At 44.2% G+C, this 22,684-nt stretch overlaps 1 protein-coding gene across 2 annotated transcripts in view; it reads right to left on the minus strand.

Moving 5' to 3' along the window:
• Nucleotides 1-19,871, minus strand: part of GOLM1 (golgi membrane protein 1) — a 72,093-nt gene extending 52,222 nt beyond the window's left edge. Inside the window, exon 1 of one of the 2 annotated variants that reach the window (XM_030919294.1) lies at nt 19,695-19,871. The gene's annotated coding sequence lies outside the window, so the exon portion shown is untranslated. Of the gene's footprint in view, nt 1-19,074; nt 19,218-19,694 lie in introns of those variants that run through there. The other variant, XM_030919295.1, reaches the window with a different exon arrangement.
• Nucleotides 19,872-22,684: the final 2,813 nt, after the last annotated feature.

Consider the following 22,684-nt stretch of genomic DNA (forward strand, 5'->3'; position numbering starts at 1 on the left):
TTCTTAACAGATAACTACTAGTATGGGGGCCTGCCTGGAGATAAAGCAGCAATCTAGCCAAATCATCTAAAATAAAGCACCCCCAAAATTACCATGGGTGGAAATTCTGACCTGCGCTCATGTCTTACCAGCTTCTGGCCTCTTAGGATGAATGGGGAAACAACATTCTTCTTTCAGTTATCAGCTGATATCAGCAAGCACTGAATATACTCAAGGAGCATAAGTGCAGAAACAAGAAACTTCTAGAAGATTCTACAGACCTGCTGCAAAGGTGTCTCCATTGTCCTATCGTATCTCATTTTGATCACGAGTCTCTTTTTTGACTCTTAAATGTTTTAAAATGTTTATGTATTTATTTTAGAGACGGGGTCTCTGTCACCCAGAGCGGAGTCTTTTCCAAATGGCTTCTGCTAAGGAAAAAATGGGAAACTACACACAGTAAAGTATAAATTGGCCGGGCACGATGGCTCACGCCTGTAATCCCAGCACTCTGGAATGCCAAGGCAGGTAGATGGCCTGAAGTCAGGAATTTGAGACCAGCCTGGCCAACATGGTGAAACTCCATCTCTACTAAAAATACAAAAATCAGCCAGGCATGGTGGCGCATGCCTGTACCAGCTACTCAGGAGGCTGAGGCAGGAGAAAAGCTTGAACCCAGGAGGCAGAGCTTGCAGTGAGCCAAGGTCACACCACTGCACTCTAGCCTGGGCGATAGAGCGAGACTCTGATTCAAAAAACAAAAAAGTATAAATTGCATCTCCCTCATCCTACTCCAAAGGTAAGGGGTAACATTTTCTAACATCTGGGTCCTTCTATTCCAATGGTCCTCAACACTCAAGGGGCACCAGCATCACCTGGGACACTTTTTTTTGAGATGGAGTCTCACTTTGTCACCCAGGCTGGAGTGCAGTGGCACCATCTCAGCACACTGCAAGCTCTGCCCCCCAGGTTCATGCCATTCTCCTGCCTCAGCCTCCCGAGTAGCTGGGACTACAGGTGCATGCCACCAAGCCCAGCTAGTTTTTTGTATTTTTAGTAGAGATGAGGTTTCACCGTGTTAGCCAGGATGGTCTCGATCTCCTGACCTCATGATCTGGCCGCCTTGGCCTCCCCAAGTGCTGGGATTACAGGCATGAGCCACTGCGCCCAGCCTGAAACTTCTTAAAATATCAATACCTGGGCTCCACCACTGCTTTTCTTATTTATTTATTTTTTTTGAGACAGGGTCTCACTCTGTTGCCCAGGCTGACATAGCTGCCCAGTGGTGTGATCCCAGCTCACCGCAGCCTCAACTTCCTGGGCCCAAGCGATTCTTCCACCTCGGCTTCCCAAGTAGCTGGGATTACAGGTGTGCACCACCATGCCAGCTAATTTTTTCTATCTTTAAAGAGACGGGGTTGCACTACGTTGTTCAAGCTGGTCTCAAACTCCTGGACTCAGTGATCCTTCCGCCTCAGCCTCCTAAAGTGCTGGGAGTACAGGCATGGGCCATCACACCTGGCCCCCATCCCTGCATTTCTAATTCAATGGGGTTTAGGGCAAGGCCCAGATATCAGTATTTTTTAACCTCCCCAGGTGATTCATATGTATAGCCACTATTCTAGATGTTTCTAGATGCATATATAAGCATCAATATATTTACTTTAATCCAAACAAGATCACACCATTCACACTATTCAGCAAATGCTGTGTATTTCTTAGTAACACATCTTGCCTCCCTTTTTTAGTAGCACATTACGGTTTGCTCCATTCTTTTCAAAGGGCTGAATAGGGCACCACTGTGTGCCAAGATTTGCTTAACTGATCTCCTACAGAGAAATATTCAAGGCTTTCCAGGCTTACTTCCAACAATGCTACCATAAACAGCCTTACACAGCTGTCCCTCAGTATTCACTAGGGATTGGTTCCAAGACCCCCTGAGGACACCAAAAGCCAAGGATGTTCAAGTCCTTTATATAAAATGGCATATTTGCATCCAACCCAGGCACATCCTCCTCTAAGCTTTAAACCATGTCTAGATTACTTATAATACTTAGTACAATGTAAATGCTATGTAACTAGCTGTTAAGCCATATGTTTAGGAACTAATGACAAAAAAGTCTATACACGTTCAGTACAGATGCAACCACTGTAGGTCTAACTATCTTTTTGTTTTTCTGAGACATAGTCTTGTTCTGTCACCCACACTGGAGTGCAGTGGCATGAACTGGGCTCACTGAAACCTCTGCCTCCCAGATTCAAGGGATTCTCTCATCTCAGCCTCCTGAGTAGCTGGGATTAGAGGTGCCCGCCACCACACCCAGCTAGTCTTTGTTTTGTTTTTTGTACTTTTAGTAGAGACGAGGTTTCACCATGTTGGCCAGGCTGGTCTTGAATTCTCGGCCTCAAGTGATCTGCCTGCCTCAGCCTCCCAAAGTGCTGGGATTACAGGAGCCACCACGTCCGGCCAGGCTTGACTACATTTTGAACAGCTAGTTAAAACTGCAGATGTGCAGCTGTATACCCATCTCTGTGCTTACGAACTCTTACCTATGTGTACAGTCCCTTATTCACAACTTTGAAATCCAAAACGGTCTCTAAAAACTCAGATTTTTAAAAACTTTTCCAGCAACAAAACCTGAACTGAGATCAAGGTCTCATCAGAACTTATCTGAAGCTACTTATAGTCTTTATCTTCCTCCCTTCATGTGAATACTCATACATTTCACTGCAGAAAGATGAGTGTTTGAGTATGCGGTGCTGTCCTAGATCCTCCTGGGGCTGTCACATAATATATAATAAATACCCAGTGTTATCTGAATTCTGAAAAAAGTCCTGAATATCAAACCAGCAGGCCTCAAGGAGCTTGAGATGAACCAACAGCAAGCTTACTGTTGTGAGGCACTGCTCAATACAGGCGCTCGTATCAGCTTTGGGGGCAGTATCACCCCCTTTTGCAGGAGATGAAATAAATCACATCTCTGTGGATATATTTCTGGGTCAAAAATGTATGTTTTTAATATTGATAGATCGTCTCTCTTCCAAAATAGTTGGCAAATTACAAAGGGGAAAACAGTTATATTACATGAAGAATCCTGGCAGATGCCACCTTAGCCACTTCAAGCTTGGTAGCACTGATAACGAGGCACATCGACATCACATACCCCCCAATATGGGGCACTAGGAGGGCACGGCACCTCTACGGCCTCCTGCCAGCAAGGCATAACCTCAATCTTATCAGGAGAAAATTCAGAGGAAGTCAACTCGTCGGACATTCTATAACACGCTTGGCCAGCATGGTTAAAAAGATAGGGCCAAAAGGTTCATCTCTTAATTTTGATAAATTCTATGGTTAAGGGGAAACAGGGTAAAGGGTATATAGGAACTATGGGTACTATTTTTCCAACTCTTCCATTAAGTCTAAACTATATAAATAATTATTTGATAGATCTTACCATATCTGAAACAGGTCCAACCTGTCAAATGCATGAGTCCCTTGAACCTTCTAGTTAAATATTAACATTTTTTAAATTCCCTTTTTTTTTGCTGGGCGCAGCGGCTTACGCCTGTAATCCCAGCACTTTAGGAGGCCAAGGCAGGCGAATCACGAGGTCAGGAGTTCGAGACCATCCTCACCAATGTGATGAAACCCCATCTCTACTAAAAATACAAAAATTAGCTAGGGGGTGACAGGCGCCTATAGTCCCAGCTACTCGGGAGGCTGAGGCAGAAGAATCACTTGAACCCGGGAGGCAGAGGTTGTAGTGGGCCAAGATTGCACCACTGCACTCCAGGCTGGGGAAGACAGAGCAAGACTCCATCACAAAAAAAAAAAAAAAAAAAAAAAATTTCCTTCTTTTCATATAGGGGTTTTAATCACAATCTCCTGCAGCAGGAGAATGTCTATTTTCTGACATAACATAGCAAACAAACTTTTTAATGGCCGACAATGTCATTAGTGATATTTTCAAACATATTGTGAGCACAAATGAGTGTCTTTTCATTTCTTGGCCATCTGCACGTTCATTTTGGTGAAATGCCTTTTCATATTCTTTGCCCAATTTTAAACTGGGGTGTTCATCTTATTGATTTGCTAAAGCTCTTTGTCTGTTAAAGGTAAACCAATCTTTGGTCCTTCATGTGAATAATTTTTTTTCAACTTTTCATCTATTCTTTTACTTTCTAGAATGTTTGCCCAAAGTTTTTGTTGCTTTTTTTTTGAAAGTTTTTTTTAATTTATACTTTAAGTTCTGGGATACATGTGCAGAACATGCAGGTTTGTTACACAGGTATACATGTGCCATGGTGGTTTGCTGCACCCATCAACCAGTCATCTACATTAGTTATTTCTCCTAATGCTAACCCCTCCCCTAGCCTCCCACCACCTCCCCCAAAAGGCCCTGGTGTATGTTCCCCTCCCTGTGTCCATGTGTTCTCATTGTTCAGCTCCCACTTATGAGTGAGAACATGTGGTGTTTGGTTTTCTGTTCCTGTGTTAGTTTGCTGAGAATGATGGTTTCCAGCTTCATCCATGTCCCCGGCAAAGGACATGAACTCAACCTTTTTTATGGCTGCACAGTATTCCACGGTGTATATGTGCCACATTTGCTTTATCTAGTCTATCACTGATGGGCATTTGGGTAGGTTCTGAATCTTTGCTATTGTGAACAGTGCCACAATAAACATATGTGTGTATTTGTCTTCATAGTAGAATGACTTATACTCCTTTGGGTATATACCCAGTAATGGGATTGCTGGGTCAAATGGTATTTCTGGTTCTAGATGCTTGAGGAATCACCACACTGTTTTCCACAATGGTTGAACTAACTTACACTCCCACCAACAGTGTAAAAGTGTTCCTATTTCTCCACATCCTCTCCAGCATCTGTGGTTTCCTGACTTTTTAATAATCACCATTCTAACTGGCATGAGAAGGTATCTCATTGTGGTTTTGATTTGCATTTCTCTAATGACCAGTGATGATGAACTGGCTGCATAAATGTCTTCTTTTGAGAAGTCTCTGTTCATATCCTTCACCCACTTTTTGATTTTTTTTTTTCTTGTAACTTTAAGTTCTTTGTAGATTCTGGATATTAGCCCTTTGTCAGTTGGACAGATGACAAAAATTTTCTCCCATTCTGTAGGTTGCCTGTTCACTCTGATGATAGTTTCTTTAGCTGTGCAGAAGCTCCTTAGCTTAATTAGATCCCATTTGTCTATTCTGGCTTTTGTCGCCATTGCTTTTAGTGTTTCAGTCATGAAGTCTTTGACCATACCCATGTACTGCCTAGGTTTTCTTCTAGGGTATTTATGGTTTTAAGTCTTATGTTTAAGTCTTTAATCCATCTTAAGTTAATTTTTGTGTAAGGTGTAAGGAAGAAGTCCAGTTTCAGTTTTCTGCATATGGCTTGCCAGTTTTCCCACCACCATTTATTAAATAGGGAATCCTTCCCCATTGCTTGTTTTTGTCAGGTTTGTCAAAGATCAGATGGTTGTAGATGTGTAGCATTCTTTCTGAGGCCTCTGTTTTGTTCCATTGGCCTATGTATCTGTTTTGGTACCAGTACCATGCTGTTTTCATTACTGTAGCCTTGTAGCATAGTTTGAAGTCAGGCAGCACGATGCCTCCAGCTTGTCTTTTTGCTTAGGATTGTCTTGACTACATGAGCTCTTTTTTGGTTCCATGGGAAATTTAAAGTAGTTTTTTTTTTTTAATTCTGTGAAGAAAGTCAATGGTAGCTTGATGGTGATAGCAATGAATCTATAAATTACTTTGGGCAATATGGCCATTTTCACGATATTGATTCTTCCTATCCGTGAGCATGGGATGTTTCTCCATTTGTTTGTGTCCTCTCTTACTTCCTTGAGCAGTGGTTTGTAGTTCTCCTTGAATAGGTCCTTCACATCCCTTGTAAGTTGGATTCCTAGGTATTTTATTCTCCTTGTAGCAATATGTGAATGGGAGCTCACTCATGATTTGGCTCTCTGTTGGTCTATTTCACTGTATAGGAATGCTTGTGATTTTTGCACATTGATTTTGTATCCTAAGACTTTGCTGAAGTTGCTTATCAGCTTAAGGAGATTTTAGGCTGAGATGATGGGGTTTTCTAAATATACAATCATGTCATCTGCAAACAGAGACAATATGACTTCCTCTCTTCCTATTTGAATACCTTTATTTCTTTCTCTTGCCTGATTGCCCTGGCCAGAACTTCAAATACCATGTTGAATAGGACTGGTGAGAGAGGACATCCTTGTCTTGTGACAGTTTTCAAAGGGAATGCTTCCAGCTTTTGCCCATTCAGTATGATATTGGCTGTAGGTCTGTCATAAATAGCTCTTATTATTTTGAGATACATTTCATCAATACCTAGTTTATTCAGAGTTTTTAGCATGAAGGGGTGTAGAATTTTGTCAAAGGCCTTTTCTGCATCTATTGAGAGAACCATGTGGTTTTTGTCATTGGTTCTGTTTATGTGATGGATTATGTTTATTGATTTGCATATGTTCAACCAGTCTTGCATCCCAGGGATGAAGCCGACTTGATTGTGGTGGATAAGCTTTTTGATGTGCTGCTGGATTCAGTTTGCCAGTATTTTATTATTTCTGCATCGATGTTCATCAGGGATATTGTTCTAAAATTTTCTTTGTTTCTAGGCCAGGTTTTGGTATCAGGATGATGCTGGCCTCATAAAATGAGTTAGGGAAGAGTCCTCCTTTTTCTATTGTTTGGAATAGTTTCAGAAGGAATGGTAGCTCCTCTTTGTATCTCTGGTAGAATTCAGCTCTGATTGTGTCTGGTCCTGGGTTTTTTTTGGTTGGTAGGCTATTAATTATTGCCTCAATTTCAGAACTTGATATTGGTCTATTCAGGGATTTGACTTCTTCCTGGTTTAGTCTTGGGAGGGTGGATGTGTCCAGGAATTTATCCATTTCTTCAAGATTTTCTAGTTTATTTGCGTAAGGGTGTTTATAGTATTCTCTTAGTTTGTATTTCTGTGGAATCAGTGGTGATCTCCCCTTTATCATTTTTTAGTGTCTATTTCAGTCTTCTCTTTTTTCTTCATTAGTTTGGCTAGCAGTCTATTTTGTTAATCTTTTCAAAAAGCCAGCTCCTGGATTCACTGTTTTGTTTTTGTTTTTGTTTTTTTTGTTTTTTTTTGTTTTTTTTTTTGAAGGGTTTTTCGTGTCTCTATCTCCTTCAGTTCTGCTCTTAGTTATTTCTTGTTTTCTGCTGTTTTGAATTTGTTTGTTCTTGCTTCTCTAGTTCTTTTAATTGTGATGTTAGGGTGTCAATTTTAGATCTTTCCCACTTTCTCCTGTGGGCATTTAGTGCTACAAATTTCCCTCTAAACACTGCTTTCACTGTGTCCCCAAGATTCTAGTACGTTGTGTCTTTGTTCTCATTGGTTTCAAAGAACTTATTTATTTCTGCCTTCGTTTCGTTATTTACCCATCAGTCATTCACCCATCAGTCATTCAGGAGCAGGTTGTTCAGTTTCCATGTAGTTGTGTGGTTTTGAGCGAGTTTCTTAATCCTGAGTTCTAATTTGATTGCACTGTGGTCTGAGAGAGTGTTTGCTATGATTTCCATTCTTTTGCATTTGCTGGGGATTGTTTTACTTCCAATTACGTGGTCAATTTTAGAATAAGTAAGATGTGGTGCTGAGAAGAATGTATACTCTGTTGATTTGGGGTGGAGAGTTTTGTAGATGTCTATTAGGTCCGCTTGGTCCAGAGCTGAGTTCAAGTCCTGAATATCCTTGTTAATTTTCTGTCTCATTGATCTAATATTGACAGTGGGGTGTTAACTTCCCCCACCATTATTGCGAAAAAGTCTAAGTCTCTCTCTCTCTGTAGGTCTCTAAGAACTTGCTTAATGGGGCCGGGTGCAGTGGCTCACGCCTGTAATCCCAGCACTTTGGGAGGCTGAGGCAGGCAGATCACGAGGTCAGGAGATAGAGACCATCCTGTCTAACATGGTGAAACCCCATCTCTACTAAAATTACAAAAAATTAGCCAGGCGTGGTGGCGGGCACCTGTAGTCCCAGCTACTTGGGAGACTGAGGCAGGAGAATGGCATAAACCCGGGAGGCGGAGCTTGCAGTGAGCTGAGATCGTGCCACTGCACTCCAGCCTGGGTGACACTCAGAGTGAGACTCCATCTCAAAGGACCAAAAAAAAAAAAAAAAAAAAAAAAAAACTTGCTTTATGAATCTGGGTGCTCCTGTATTGGGTGCTAGCTCTTCTTGTTGTGTTGATCCCTTTACCATTATGTAATGCCCCCCCCTTTTTTTTTTAAATCTTTGTTGGTTTAAAGTCTGTTTTTTCAGAGACTAGGATTGCAACCCCTGGTTTTATTTTACTTTCTGTTTGCTTCGTAAATATTCTTCCAACCCTTTATGTTGAGCCTATGTGTGTCTCTGCATGTGAGATGTGTCTCCTGAATACAGCATACCAATGGGTCCTGACTCTTCATCCAATTTGCCAGTCTTTTAATTGGGGCATTTAGCCCATTTACATTTAAGGTTAATATTGTCATATGTGAATTTGATCCTGTCATTATGATGCTAGCCAGTTATTTTGTCTGTTAGTTGATGCAATGTCTTCATAGCGTCGATGGTCTTTACAATTTGGTATGCTTTTCCAGTGGCTGGTACTGGTTTTTCCTTTCCATATTTAGTGCTTCCTTTAAGAGCTCTTGTAAGGCAGGCCTGGTAGTGACAAAATCTCTCAGCATTTGCTTGTCTGTAAAGGATTTTACTTTTCCTTCGCTTATGAAGCTTAGTTTGGCTGCACTGAAATTCTGGGTTGAAAATTCTTTAAGAATGTTGAATATTGGCCCCCACTCTCTTCTGGCTTATAGGGTTTCTGCAGAGAGATGTGCTGTTAGTCTGATGGGCTTCCCTTTGTGGGTAACCTAACCTTTTTCTCTGGCTGCCCTTAACATTTTTTCCTTCATTTCAACCTTGGTGAATCTGACAATTATGTATGTGTCTTCAGATTGCTCTTCTTGAGGAGTATCTTTATGGTGTCCTCTGCACTTCCTGAATTTGAATGTTGGCCTGTCTTGCTAGGTAGAGGAATTTCTCCTGGATAATATCCTGAAGAGTGTTTTCCACCTTGGTTCCATTCTCCCCGTCACTTTCAGGTACACCAGGTCAAATGTAGGTTTGGTCTTTTCACATAGTCCCATATTTGTTGGAGGCTTTGTTCATTCCTTTTCATTCTTTTTTCTCTAATCTTGTCTTTACACTTTATTCCATTAAGTTGATGTCAATCTCTGATATTGTTTCTTCCACTTGATCGATTTGGCTATTGATATTTGTGTATGTTTCACCGAGTTCTCATGCTGTGTTTTTCAGTTCCATCAGGTCATTTATGTTCTTCTCTAAACTGGTTATTCTAGTTAGCAATTCCTCTAAACTTTTTTCAAGGTTCTTAGCTTCTTTGCATTGGGTTAGAACATGCCCGTTTCACTCAGAGGAGTTTGTTATTACCCACCTTCTGAAGCCTGCTTCTGTCAGTTCATCAAACTCATTCGCCATCCAGTTTTGTTCCCTTGCTGGTGAGGTGCTGTGATCCTTTGGAGGAGAAGAGGCATTCTGGTTTTTGGAATTTTCAACCTTTTTATGCAGGTTTTTCCAAATCTTCATGGATGTATCTACCTTTGGTCTTTGATATTGGTGACCTTCGGATGGGGTTTCTGTGTGGACATCCTTTTTGTTGATGCTTTTCCTTTCTGTTAGTTTTCCTTCTAACAGTCAGGCCCCTCTGCTGCAGGTCTACTCCAGACCCTGTTTGCCAGGGTATCACCAGCGGAGGCATCAGAACAGCAAAGATTGCTGCCTGTTCCTTCCTCTGGAAGCTTTGTCGCAGAGGGGCACCCACTCACTAGATGACAGCCAGAGCTCTTCTGTATGAGGTGAGCTGTCAACCCCTGCTAGGAGGTATCTCCCAGTCAGGAGGCAGAGGCGTCAGGGACCCACTTGAAGAGGCAGTCTGTCCCTTAGCAGACCTCGAGCCCTGTGCTGAGAGATCTACCGCTCTCTTCAGAGCTGGCAGGCAGGAACATTTAAGTCTGCTGAAGCTGTGCCCAGAGCTACCGCTTCCCCCAGGTGCTCTGTCTCAGGGAGATGGGAGTTTTATCTATAACACTGGGGCTGTTGCCTTTCTTTCAGTGATGCCTTGCCCAGAGAGGAGGAATCTAGAGAGGCAGTCTGGCCACAGTGGCTTTGCCGAGCTGTGGTGGGCTCCACCCAGTTCGAACTGGCAGCTTTCTTTACACTGTGAGGAGAAAATCACCTACTCCAGCCTCAGTAACGACAGATGCCCCCGCCCCCGCCAACCAAGCTCAAGCATCCCAGGCAACTTCAGACTGCTTTGGTGGCAGCAAGACTTTCAAGCCAGTGGATCTTAGCTTGCTGGGCTCTGTGGGGGTGGGATCCAATGAGTTAGACCACTTGGCTCCCTGGCTTCAGGCCCCTTTCCAGGGAAGTGGATGGTTCCGTCTCACTGGCATTCCAGATGCCACTGGGGTATGGAGAAAAAAAAAAAAAAACTCCTGCAGCTAGCTCAGTGTTTGCCCAAACGGCCGCCCACTTTTGTGCTCGAAATCCAGGGCCCTGGTGGTGTAGGCACCTGGGGAATCTCCTGGTCTGCAGGTTGCGAAGATCGTGGGAAAAGCACAGTATCTGGGCCAGAGTGCACTGTCCCTCACGGCACAGTCCCTCACAGCTTCCCTTGGCTAGGGGAGGAGTTCCCCAAACCCTTGCACTTACCAGATAAGGCGATGCTCCACACTGCTTCGGCTCACCCTCCGTGGGCTGCGCCCATCATCTAACCAGTTCCAGTGAGATGAGCCAGGTACCTCAGTTGGAAATGCAGAAATCACCTGTCTTCTGTGTTGATCTCGCTGGGAGCTGCAGACCAGAACTCTTCCTATTTGGCCATCTCGCCAGTCACTCTGTTGTTTTAAATAACCTAATCTTGTCAATCTTTTATTACTTCTCGATTGTTGTTATATTTAGAAGGGCATTTCCTACTCTAAGTCTATAAACACACTTACCCACATTTTTTTTCCAATGTAGTTTCCTATTCACGTTTAAATTGTTCGTCCATTTAAAATTCCTTTTTGATATGAGTAAGGAAATATAAATATTGCAGACGTAAAGAAATACAAAAAATGCAGCTTTTTTCTTCCTGTAGTGACAAGCCAGTTCTGCCAGCGACCTTTACTGAATAATCTATTTTCACCTACTGCTTTGAACAACTATCTGTTATATACTAAATTTTCTAATAATAGACTTTTTTTTTTTTTTTTTTTTAAGAGATGGAGTCTTGCTTTGTCGCCCAGGCTGGAGTGCAGTGGTACGATCATGGCTCACTGCAGCCTCGAACTCCCGGACCCAAGCAATCCTCACACCTCAGTCTCCGAGTAGATGGGACCATACGCACACACCGCCGCACATGGCTTAACAAAATACTTTCAGATATGACCCTTGCAAGGCCTTTTGTTATTCTAGTAGATGTAAGTCAGTGGGTGGGGCATAAGTTTGAAAGCAGAAAATAAACTCGATTCTCACTTCAAGGGAAGTGTACAGATAATCATTTAATATTCTCTTTCCTTTAGACAGCCAATAAAAAATTTATTGAGCAGCTACCATGAGTCAGGTGCTGTATTCACATCAGGCAGCTCAGGGTGGTGTTAAGAGCACAGACTGGAATCCCACAGCCATGTCTGACCCTGGCTCTACCACTCAGGGGACACAGGACCTGCCTGTGCCTTGCTGTCCTGCTCACAAGGTTTTTATGAGGATTCAGTGAGTTAAGTGAGAAGCGCTTAGAGCTACATTTGGCACATAGTAATTGCTCAACAAATGTTGACAATTATTAGGGATGGAAAGTAGAATAACAAATCATTTCTAGAGTCAATCTTTCTTCCACTTTATGAGGCAACAGTGATGCATGTTTTCCTTCCGTAACCATTCTACTTTATAGCAACCAGCCCTCCTCTCTCCTTCTCCTGACTCTGCCACCAACTAAACAGCAGTGCCTGCCATTACCTGGGGCTGACCTACTGATGCCACTCCAGCAGTGGACGTCCCAGATCAGGACCATATTATGAAAAAGGTTTGAGGAAGCCAAACCTCAAACAGTCCTGGAAGTTGTACCATCCTGGAAGCCCCTCACGATCACCCAGTGCTTGGCTGGCACTGTCTCGTGCCAGCTGTCTAGACAGCACTCTTAGGAGAGCCCTGGGCTCCCAATGGGAGCAGGGCTGCCCAGGTAAGCAGTGACACGAGGAAGGGAGGTAACACAATCAGCCTTCAGGCCTGCAAGGGGCTTCCTCACAGGCTTCCAGAAGTGTAGAAACTCTTGCTGCTGAAGGATGAGGGACAGATACTGGCGAGAAATGATCAAGATTGATGAAGGCCGAGGGCAGAACTCAGACGCAGAGTTTACGGTGGTCAAACACATCAGACACTCTCCCTTCTCCCACGTTAGAATTTATCTGGATTGGGGATGAGACGGAAGTGGGTGAGTGATATACTGTGTCAAACAGATGTATTAATTTAATATTCATTTTCATTTAAGCTTCAGAATGTTTGTCTCATACTTGATTATAAGCTTCCAACATACTGAAAATGATTAACTTAAATCATCTAAACTCTGTGAGGCACCAGGCTTTCCCAAAATGAAAACAAGTGGTGTGTTTTTGCATTAAAAATCACTTGATAGGCTGGGTGTGTGCAGTGGCTCACGCCTGTAATCCCAGCACTTTGGGAGGCCAAGGCAAGCAGATCACCTGAGGTCAGGAATTTGAGGCCAGCCTGGCCAGCATATCAAAACCCTGTCTCTACTAAAAATACAATTAGCCAGGCATGGTGGTATGTGCCTGTAATCCCAGCTACTTGGAGGCTGAGGCAGGAGAATCGCTTGAACTTGGGAGGCAGAGGTTCCTGTGAGCCGAGATTGTGCCAATGCGCTCCCGCCTGGGTGACACAGCAAGACTCTGCTCCAAAAAAACAAAAATAAACACCCCTCCCCCCAAATTATCTGGGTGTGGTGGCACACACCTGTAATCCCAGCTACTTGGGAGGCTAAGGCATGAGAATTGCTCGAACCCAGGAGACGGAGATCACGTCACTGCACTCCAGCCTGGACGACACAGAGAGATTTCTGTCTCCAAAAAAAAAAAAAATCACTGAATAAATCAGAAAAGAAAAAACTGCATATTCTTACCTACTGGTTTAATTAATTTAAAATTTCAACCTACTGGTTAAAATTATTATTTGCTTGTAAGACAAAATGTTTGTAATTTAACAAAGACTTCTAACCACTTTTTAAAAAGAAAAAAAAGGCATATGAAAATGTACAACATGCCAAATACACAAGCCCCCGACCCTCCTAGTTAAATATGTTTAACATTTCCTTATTTTCATATAGGACTTCTAATCAGAAGAGCAAATATATAGGAGCAATCAGGTCAGATTAGCATGTTTGACCAACGTCAACCAGTGCAGAAACTGGGCTTCTTCTAACACTGGTGGAGCCACACCTCTATTCCTTCTCAGAGGAACGGCCCCAGTGGCTCAGCAGAGGTTCAGAAGTCACTGCAATGAGCAAACAGACCTGAGCACACCCAGGCGCAGCCTGGAGTCCGGGAAAGAATCAGTCACCAAGTTTTCTGATGGCTTGGAAATATTCCACCCTGTCCCAAGAATGTCTCTAAACCAAGGGTGAGCAAACTATGGCCCACAGGCCATATCCGGGCCTGTTTTTTTCCTGAAGTTGTACTGTACACAGCCATAAATACTGCCTATGGTTGCTTTCTGGCTACAAAGTAGAACTGAAATAGTTGAGACAGAGACCTACCCACAGACCAACTCTGCCCATAGGGTATTATGAGGATTAAACATTTACCATCTGACCATTTAGACAAAGTTTGTCAACTCTGCCTCTAACCCATTGGGATTAAATGACCAAGGTCACTGTGTTCTGCTTAAATTGCTTTAAAAACTTACTAGGAAATACACAGAATCTCTTCCTCTCACTTCCCCAAAATGAACACTATCTTTTCCCCAATGCTGGAAGCTGACAGTGTCTAAAGATGAAAACTTTTAAAATCAATGTATAGTGGTAGGTGGTAGAAACACCAAAAAGCGAGGTAGATGAATGAAAATGAACTAGAGAACCAAATTCTTCCTGTTTTGAAATTTTCTGAAGAAAGGCCACCCACCGTCAAGAATATATCCTGGAGCCAGCATGGTGGCTCATGTCTGCATTTAGCACTTTGGGAGGCTGAGGCATGAGGATCACTTGAGCCCAGGAATTCGAGACCAGATTGGTCAATGTTATGCGGGGAGACTCTGTCTCTACAAAAAAATATTTAGAAAAGAATAACAGGCATGGTGGCTCACGCCTGTAATCCCAGCACTTTGGGAGGCCAAGGCAGGCAGATCACCTGAGGTCGAGAGTTCGAGACAAGCCTGACCAACATGGAGAAACCCTGTCTCTACTAAAAATACAAAATTAGCCAGGGGTGGTGGTGCATGCCTGTAATCCCAGCTAGTTGGGAGGCTGAGGCAGGAGAATCACTTGAACCTGGGAGGCCGAGGTTTCGGTGAGCTTAGATTGCACCATTGCACTCCAGCCCGGGCAACAAAACCAAAACTGTCTCAAAAAAAAAAAAAAAAAAAAAAGAATACATCTTCGTAGGAGCTCAATTTTTCCTTGAGTTCAGGAGTCACAAACTGCAGCCCAAGGGCCCAATCCTGCCAGGCATCTATTTTTGTACACTGCCCACAATTAAAAATAGTTTTTACTTTTTTTTTTCTTTTATTGAGACGAAGGCAAGCTCTGTCACCCAGGCTGGAGTGCAGTGGCACAATTTCAGCTTACTGTAACCTTCCCCTCCTGGGTTCAAATGCCTCAACCTCCCAGGTGGCTGGGATTCGAATGCCTCAACCTCCCAGGTAGCTGGGATTCAAATGCCTTAACCTCCCAGGTAGCTGGGATTATAGGCACATGCCACCATGCCCAGCTAATTTTTGTATTTTCCTTTTTTTTTTTTAAGTAGAGATGGGGTTTCACCATGTTGGCAAGGCTGGTCTCGAACTCCTAACTTCAAGTGATGTGCCCACCTCAGCCTCCCAAAGTGCTGGGATTACAGGCGTGAGCCACCGCACCCAGCCAGTTTTTACATTTTCAATGGTTGAAGAAAGTTAAAATATTACTATTTCATGAGAGAGTGCTTCAAAGGGCTAAGAAATTCTCCACATATTCCTGGCTGACTGGAAGATTATGTGAGCATGGGGAAGACCCAAAAGAGCCCAGCAGGGCTGAAAACCAAGAAGAACTGAGAACCAGCTGAAATTTGCAGTGTTTCCCAACCCCCACACAGACCTACTGTTAGAGGGATGGAGATTGACCCAGCAGGTGACTCCTGGTTCACTGCTCCTTGGAGAATCTGGACACCATGAAGTGGTATCAGATGTCAGTTTAGCTACCCGTTATTTTGAGTGCTTCCTTAGCGGAACTGTTGAGGCAGTATGGCTTAGGAAAAGAGCACTGATGGGGGTCAGGTCAAAGGGAGTTTTAATCCTAGCTTATTATTTGCACAAATTTTGGTGAGTTGTATAATCTGCCTCTCTGTATCTTATTCAATCCTTGTAAAAGTCCACTGAAGTAGGCTTACTCCTGTCCCCATGTTCTAGGATACAGTGATATGAGACTTTAAATCTGTAAAACCTTTTGTTGTTAGGATTAAAAATTACAGTGGCAATAAAGTACACACCACATGATAATAGCTCAACAGATTTTTTTTTTTTTTTTTTTTTTTGGTTGGACCCAAAAGGCTCTCTCCCTGACACATGAAATTAATGAATACTGGTAAATTAAACTTCAGATCGACCATATGGTGAAACCATAAAGTTTTTGTATTGGAACAGAACCACTGCCCCTTCACATTTCACATGAATTAAACTTCGTATCCATTTTTATTGGACAGACCATGCCATTCATTTACATATTGCCTGTGGCTATTGGGCTATAAGAGCAGAGCTGAGAAGTTGTGACAGGGACCATAGTGTCTGCAACACCTAAAATAGTTATCTGGTCCTTTTCAGAAACAGGTTGCTAGCTCCTGCTGTAGTTCAATGGTTCTTAAAGGGTGGTCCCCATATTAGCAGCATCAGCATTACCTTGGAATTTGTTAGAACTGCACATTTTGTGGCCCACCCCAGACCTACCAAATCAGAGGTCTGTTTATTTTACTAATAAATGCAAACACAGGAGAGCAGAAGACCTTGAGCAAAGCTCTGCATTGAGCCAGCCTTGCATGAGTTACCTCATGAAGTAGAAACCATGCTGATGTAATCAGATCTGACAAGACACAGGCCAAAATACTTAAATTCAGAGAAAGTATTTTAAATAGGGTTTCTACCTCTAATGTCATTAACAACAAATCCAGCCCTATGTGTATATTGGGCCTTGAGATACAATATAACTGTAACAGCAAATACATGTAGTTTTTCCTAAGCAACAAATGCACTTAAAGGAGGGTGTTAAGAACTTTTTTTTATTACTGAGAAACATCAAAAAAGTTGGGAAACGATAGCAAATTACAATATAAACAACTATAATCATATTATATAGTATTCATATATGTACTTTTTTCTGTCAGGCACTAATCTTCAAAATCTTAGCAAGGGGAAGTCCTATTAATAAAGCGCTTAAGGGTTTTAAAGGAAAATAAGATCAAAATGTAAAAATCTGAAAAGGCATGGACTTTTCTTTTTCCTGAAAGTGTGAGAAATATCCGTGTGAAAGAAAGACTCCCTCGAGATTTAAGAAACACTTCATAAGTTTGGAGACAAGTCTCTCTTTTAATGTAACTTCATCAATAACTTGAAAAGTCCAGAAAAACACCATGATCTTTAAGAACAGTTTTTGGGGAGCAAGTGAAATATCATTCGCCCTTTTCTAAGGTGAGAGCAAAAGCATAGTAGGACCATTCCTTCTGTTCCACTTTTTTACAAATGTTTTAAAAATTTTGTTTTACAAAAACAGAACTGCTTTTAAAAAATCCCAATTACGAATGTTGTTTCTCACATTAGACCACTGAAATAAGTTTTTCACTGGGCAACTTATTTTTTTTTTCTTTTAAGAAAAAACAAGTAATAACAATAATGCTGCAGAATTTAAACCAGAGGCAGGGAACACCGCTCCCCCGCCCCCAGTGGCCACCCCAGGTCCTTTGAGAAATGGGGCTGGACCTCAGGGACCACGCTGCCTTCAAGTTCCCTTGCAGCAATAGTACCCATCAACTGACACCTGTCTCCTCTCAGCACACCTGCCTAAAGCGATGCTCCACCCTTCCTGCTGATCACACAGACGCATTTTCCCCAGGTTCTGCCCTCCGTACTTCCAATGCAGAAAGCTAGCTAGCACTTTCACAGGATAAGGGTAGCAGTTCCCTCCTTCTGGGGAAGGTGGCCATATATACAAACCCAAGTAGCCCCAGGCCTGCTATGGTCAGCTGTCCTAACTGTTGTTTCTGCCCAGCCCTCAACAACAGCAGCAGCGGGTGGAATGTAAATGCAAAATATTTTCATTTCCCATCAATAACTGAACCTAAACCAGGAATTAGGAAGCAAATGGGATCTTTGGCCCCTAATATCCAAGTCACCACAATTTCCTGGCCCCACCCTCAGCACTCCTTTCCTCTCATTTCTTTCATTTTCCTGTAAAACCAACTTAAAAAAAATGTGAAAACTGGATAACCTCTCCATAGGAGAACAAAATGTATCTTTAAAGCTAATCTCTTTTCTATAAACATCCTAATAATTCAATTTATTTTTGTTCACTGACACCTTAAGAATTGAGTGGCCTAAAAACAGTAAGTCTTAGCAAGTTACTAGTTTCTATTTAGAAAGAAAGTAAAAGTATTCTTTCCAATAGCATGAGCTTAGCTTCATCTTTTATAACACAACTGGAAGAAGCTAGGATGCCTTTGGAGAACCACAAAAACTGACAAGAGATTGTCCCATGCCCACCAAAATTCAGAAATACTAAAACTGAGATTTGAGCCAATCTGATGGCCATGAGCTAAACAAAGCCACTCAAGCGCCGCTAAACACTTCATCAGGTTACTGCATATCTCACTAACTCAGTCCTAGAAATGTTCAATAATTTGCATAATGTAGGGCCTAGGGACCCCAAATCAGACAAAGGAAACCTCAAAACCGTGAAAGTCACACAAGTTTAGTTTTGCAAATCTGGCTATGGGACATCTGAAATTGTCCATTTCAAATATAATAATTCTGAAATTTTGCTTAAAAAATTCATCAAAATTGTTATTCACATTTTGCTTCTTAAAAGCAAGTCATTAAAAATATTAAACAGGATATGATTTTTAAAGCAGGGCAAAGTTGTGTGGATCCTCCACGCTGGCAAAGGTGGAAACAGGTATGCGGGAAAACCTCGAGCATCCGCCAGAACCGGCTGCAGCTGCGCTCTGGCCGCGCAGCGGGAGGACCCGGCGCCAAGCTCCGGGGTCACTAGCCAGGAGGCTCCGCGACAACATGGACCCCAGGGCGGCGGAAGCGCGCCTGGGGTTGGAGGGGAGGAAGAGGAGGCGGGAGCCGAGAGGCTCGCGGCTCGGCCAGCCCTCCGCGCCTCGTGCAAATCACGCCGCAGAACTGGAACTAGTACGACTTTGGGGGTGCACGCTTTTGACTTTGGATGCCGACGCGCGTGACAAAGCTCAGAACAAAAAGAAAGGCCCCGCATCGCCTGAAACTGCAGGGCAGGGAATCCTCGCGAGGCCCCTCATCGCAGGGCCAGGGGGCCGCGCGCCTGGCCTTGGGGAGCGAGCCGAGGGGCCCGGGCGGCCACGGGCTGCTCGGTGAAGGAAGGTGCGGGGCCAGCCCCGAGAGCAGCCAGCGAAGGCTGGAGCCCCGGCGCAAGCCGCAGCGAGGGTCCGGGGACCGACGCGAGGTCTCGGGGCGCGGGGCACGGGGCCGGGGCAAAGGAGGGAGAAAACGAGGAACCCCGGTTCGGGCGGCCTGGGGCTGTGCGCCGCCCACTCACCTCTTCCGCGGCTCCGGCCGCCACTCGGCGATGCGGGGCTCCGCTACGAGGCCACCCGGGCCGCTCTCCCACCGCTGCTGGCCTCGCGCTCCGGCCGGCTCCGCGCGGTGCGCCCGGCGCCTCAGCGTCCAGAGCCGCCGCGTCCCCGGCCTCCGCAGCTGCGAGGCCCCGCCCCCGGGCAGCGCCGGTGGCTCGAAGGGAGGAGGCGGCGCCGCGAGCGCAGAGAGGCGAGGCCGGGGCCGCCGGGACCGCCGGGGCCGCGCGGACTCCCGGCTTCACGGTGCACGCGCCCCGGCCAGCGGCCCCCACTCGGCAGGAGCAGGAACGCCAGCGTGAGCCCCCTGCTCGCCGCTGGGCGTTGCCCCTCCCCTGGGCCACCCTAGAGCCCCTTCCGACGCGGGAGACGGCTCCTGAGCAGCGGCGCGGAGCGGGGAAGCGGCGGTGGGGAAAGGGTACCTGGGGGAAACCCCATCCCACGTTCCACCCAGAGGGAATGTTCCCGAACAGCTAACCACACCCAGCGCCACACTCACGTTACCTTCTTTATAAAGTCGTCTGGGTCAAAACTGCCCAGAAAAGGAAGCGAACGAAAAACAGGTTTTTAGGGGATTTATACTCACAAAATTGTCTTTCTTCTCCCACTAGGTATTCCCTGTTGACCATCATCTCGCTTCGGTTGTCACCGCTCAGGCCTTAGTGTTTGGTCTGTGACCCTTCCACTACTAGCAACCGAAAAAGTGAAGATTTCCGGACGCCTTCGGGTGTGATCTTCTAGCCTGGGCAGCTGCATTTAAAACAGCGCCTCAGGTGACGCTCAGGCGCACTGATGTTTGAGAAGCCCTGTGAGGCGGTACCTCCTGGAGAGAATGCCACAAAACTAATGACCTACAAGGAAACCGTGCTAGAAAAGTCTAAAGCAATGGTTCCTAATTCTGGCAGCACCTGCCATCCATTAGAATTATTTGGGGAGCTTTTAGAGCATTTAGATACCAGGGTCCCACTTCCAGAGTTCAAACTGAACTTGATATTTTTTGTTTGTTTTGAGCTTCCCAGATAATCGTAATACAGTATACGGCCAAGATTGAGATCAGTTTTCCTAGAGTCATGTCTCTTCGTGTCTTCTTAGCTCTGGTGTCTGAGAAAGGAAGCTCCTTCCTCTGCGCCTCTCCCAAATCCCGTCAATAAAAAAAACAAATACATGAACGCATAAAGGAATGCCCACAGCTGAAATTGATTTTAACCAGAACAAAGCGTCACTTTGAAAAAGGTGATCAAGATACCCTACTGCCACCTGAGCATGGAGCTTCTCAACTGCAGGAAACATCTTCATGAGCCAAAACCTCTTAGCTGAATTAGAAACTGACAATAGGTGACCCCTTTAGAGGAATGTTCTACTATATTCCAAAATGATATTTTTGTTATCTGCAACTGTTATATCTGCAGGGTCAGACCAAAGCATTCAGAAACTGAGGCTATGTCGGATGTCAGCCCTGGTTTTGCAGACTTGCATCACTGTGCTCTGATCTTCTAGTGAGCTTAAATAACCATAATTGGGGACAGGTACAGGAAATTCCCTTTCCTGCCCATTTTAGCTCTCCTAGTATAGTTTGCATTCTTAGACTGGTGGACCGTAACTTCTATATCATTTGCCTCTAAGGAGGGTCTCCCCTAATCTCTCATTTATCAGCAACTAATTAGTCAGTGACTCACTCAGTGATTCTTGAAACACTTTATGGAGCAGGTCCATATGTCTAGGTGCTAAGGCAGCTAGCTGAATGAGCTGTATTTTAATTGAAGATGAATTTGTCCTTTTCGTTAGATTCTTTATGACAAAAGTTGAAAATTTTAAGATGCAGTTTTATATAGGTGTATATACATAACTTACATTCCTTATAAATAACCTAATTAGTTGCCGGCCCTAAACTTCAACTGGATGGGTTTTGATTAAACAATGTGCAAGGGGCTACAGTGGTTAGTTGAAGGAAGCATCCATGTTTGCCTGTTAAGCATCCTTTCCTTAATGTCTTAGTCCATTTTGTGTTGATATAACACAATTCCACAGACTGAGTAATTTATAAAGAAAAGAAATTTATTTCTCATAGTTCTGAAGGCTGGGGAGTCTAATATCAAGGTGCTGGCATCTTGTAAGGGCCTTCTTGCTGCATTATCCTATGGTGGAAGGCAGTAGGGCAAGAGAGTGCATGTGAGATTGAACTTGCAGCCTCAAGCCCTCTATAATTGGCACTAATTTATTTATAAGTGTGGAGCCTTTATGACCTAAACACCTCCTTTTGGGCCCCACCTCCCAACACTGTTGCACTTGAGATTCAGTTTTCAACACATGCTTTGTGGAGCACACATTCAAACCATAGCATTCTGCTTCTATGCCTCCCCCACCCCCAGTTCATATCCTTCTCACATACAAAATACATTTATTCCATCCCAATAGCCCTAAAGGCATTTATTTATTTATTTATTTATTTATTTATTTATTTATTTAGAGACAGGGTTTCACTCTGTCCCCCAGGTAGGAATGCAGTGGCGTGATCATGGCTCACTACAACCTCGACCTCCTGGGCTCAGGTGATTCTCCCACCTCAGCCTCCCGAGTAACTGGGACTACAGGTGCATGCCATCAAGCTCAGCCAATTTTTTTTTTTTTTTTTTTTTTTTTGGTATTTTTTTGTAGAGATGAGGTTTCGACATGTGGCCCAGGCTGGTCTCAAACTCCTGGGCTCAAGTGATCCACCTGCCTCAGCTTTCGAGAGTGGTGGGACTACAGTCATGAGCCACTGCACCTGGCAGCCCTAAGGCCTTCACTCTAGCACCAACTAGAAAGTCCAGAGTCTCATCTGAATCAGATATGAGCAAGACACAAGGCACAATTCATCCTAAGACAGATTTCCTCCAGCAGTGAGCCTGTGAAATTAAAACAAATTATTTACTCCCAAAATACAATGGTGGCACAGGCACGGTATAGGTATTCACATTCCAAAAGGGAGAAATAGGTAAGAAAGGAGGGGTAACTGGTCCCAAGTAAGTCCAAAACCCAACAGGGAAAACAACATTAAATCCCAAAGCCTCAGAATAGTCTTTCTTGACTGTGTCTCATCTTCTAGGCATACTAGGGTGAGGGTTGGACCCTAAAGGTCTTGGGCTGCCCCATCTGTATAACTTTGCTGGGCACAGTCATGTCACAGACCTCATGGTTTGTAGTATCATGCCTGAAGCTCTTCCAAGCTGTGTTGCACACTGGTAGCTCTAAAGTTCTGGGGGCTCTGGGACAGCCCCAACCCCACAGTTCCATTGGTCTAGTGGTGGTTCCCTGCTATGGCTTTGCTCCCATGGCTCCACTAGGCATTTCCCTGGTGGGGAATCTCTGTGGCAATTCTACCTCTATGGCAAGTTTCTGCCTGGATCCCCAGGCTGTCCAGTACATTCTTTGGAATCCAGGTGGAGGCTGCCATAGCCCCACAGCTCGTGAACTCTGTGCACCTTCAGAATTAGCACCACATGGATGCTGCCAAGTCCCACCACTTGCACCCTCTAGAACAGTAGCCCAAGCAACACCTGGGCCCACTTGAGCCACACAACTGCAGCAGCTGTGGAG

The sequence above is a fragment of the Rhinopithecus roxellana genome, chromosome 16 (genome assembly GCF_007565055.1).
Source record: "Rhinopithecus roxellana isolate Shanxi Qingling chromosome 16, ASM756505v1, whole genome shotgun sequence".
In the NCBI taxonomy this organism is placed as follows: Eukaryota; Metazoa; Chordata; class Mammalia; order Primates; family Cercopithecidae; genus Rhinopithecus; species Rhinopithecus roxellana.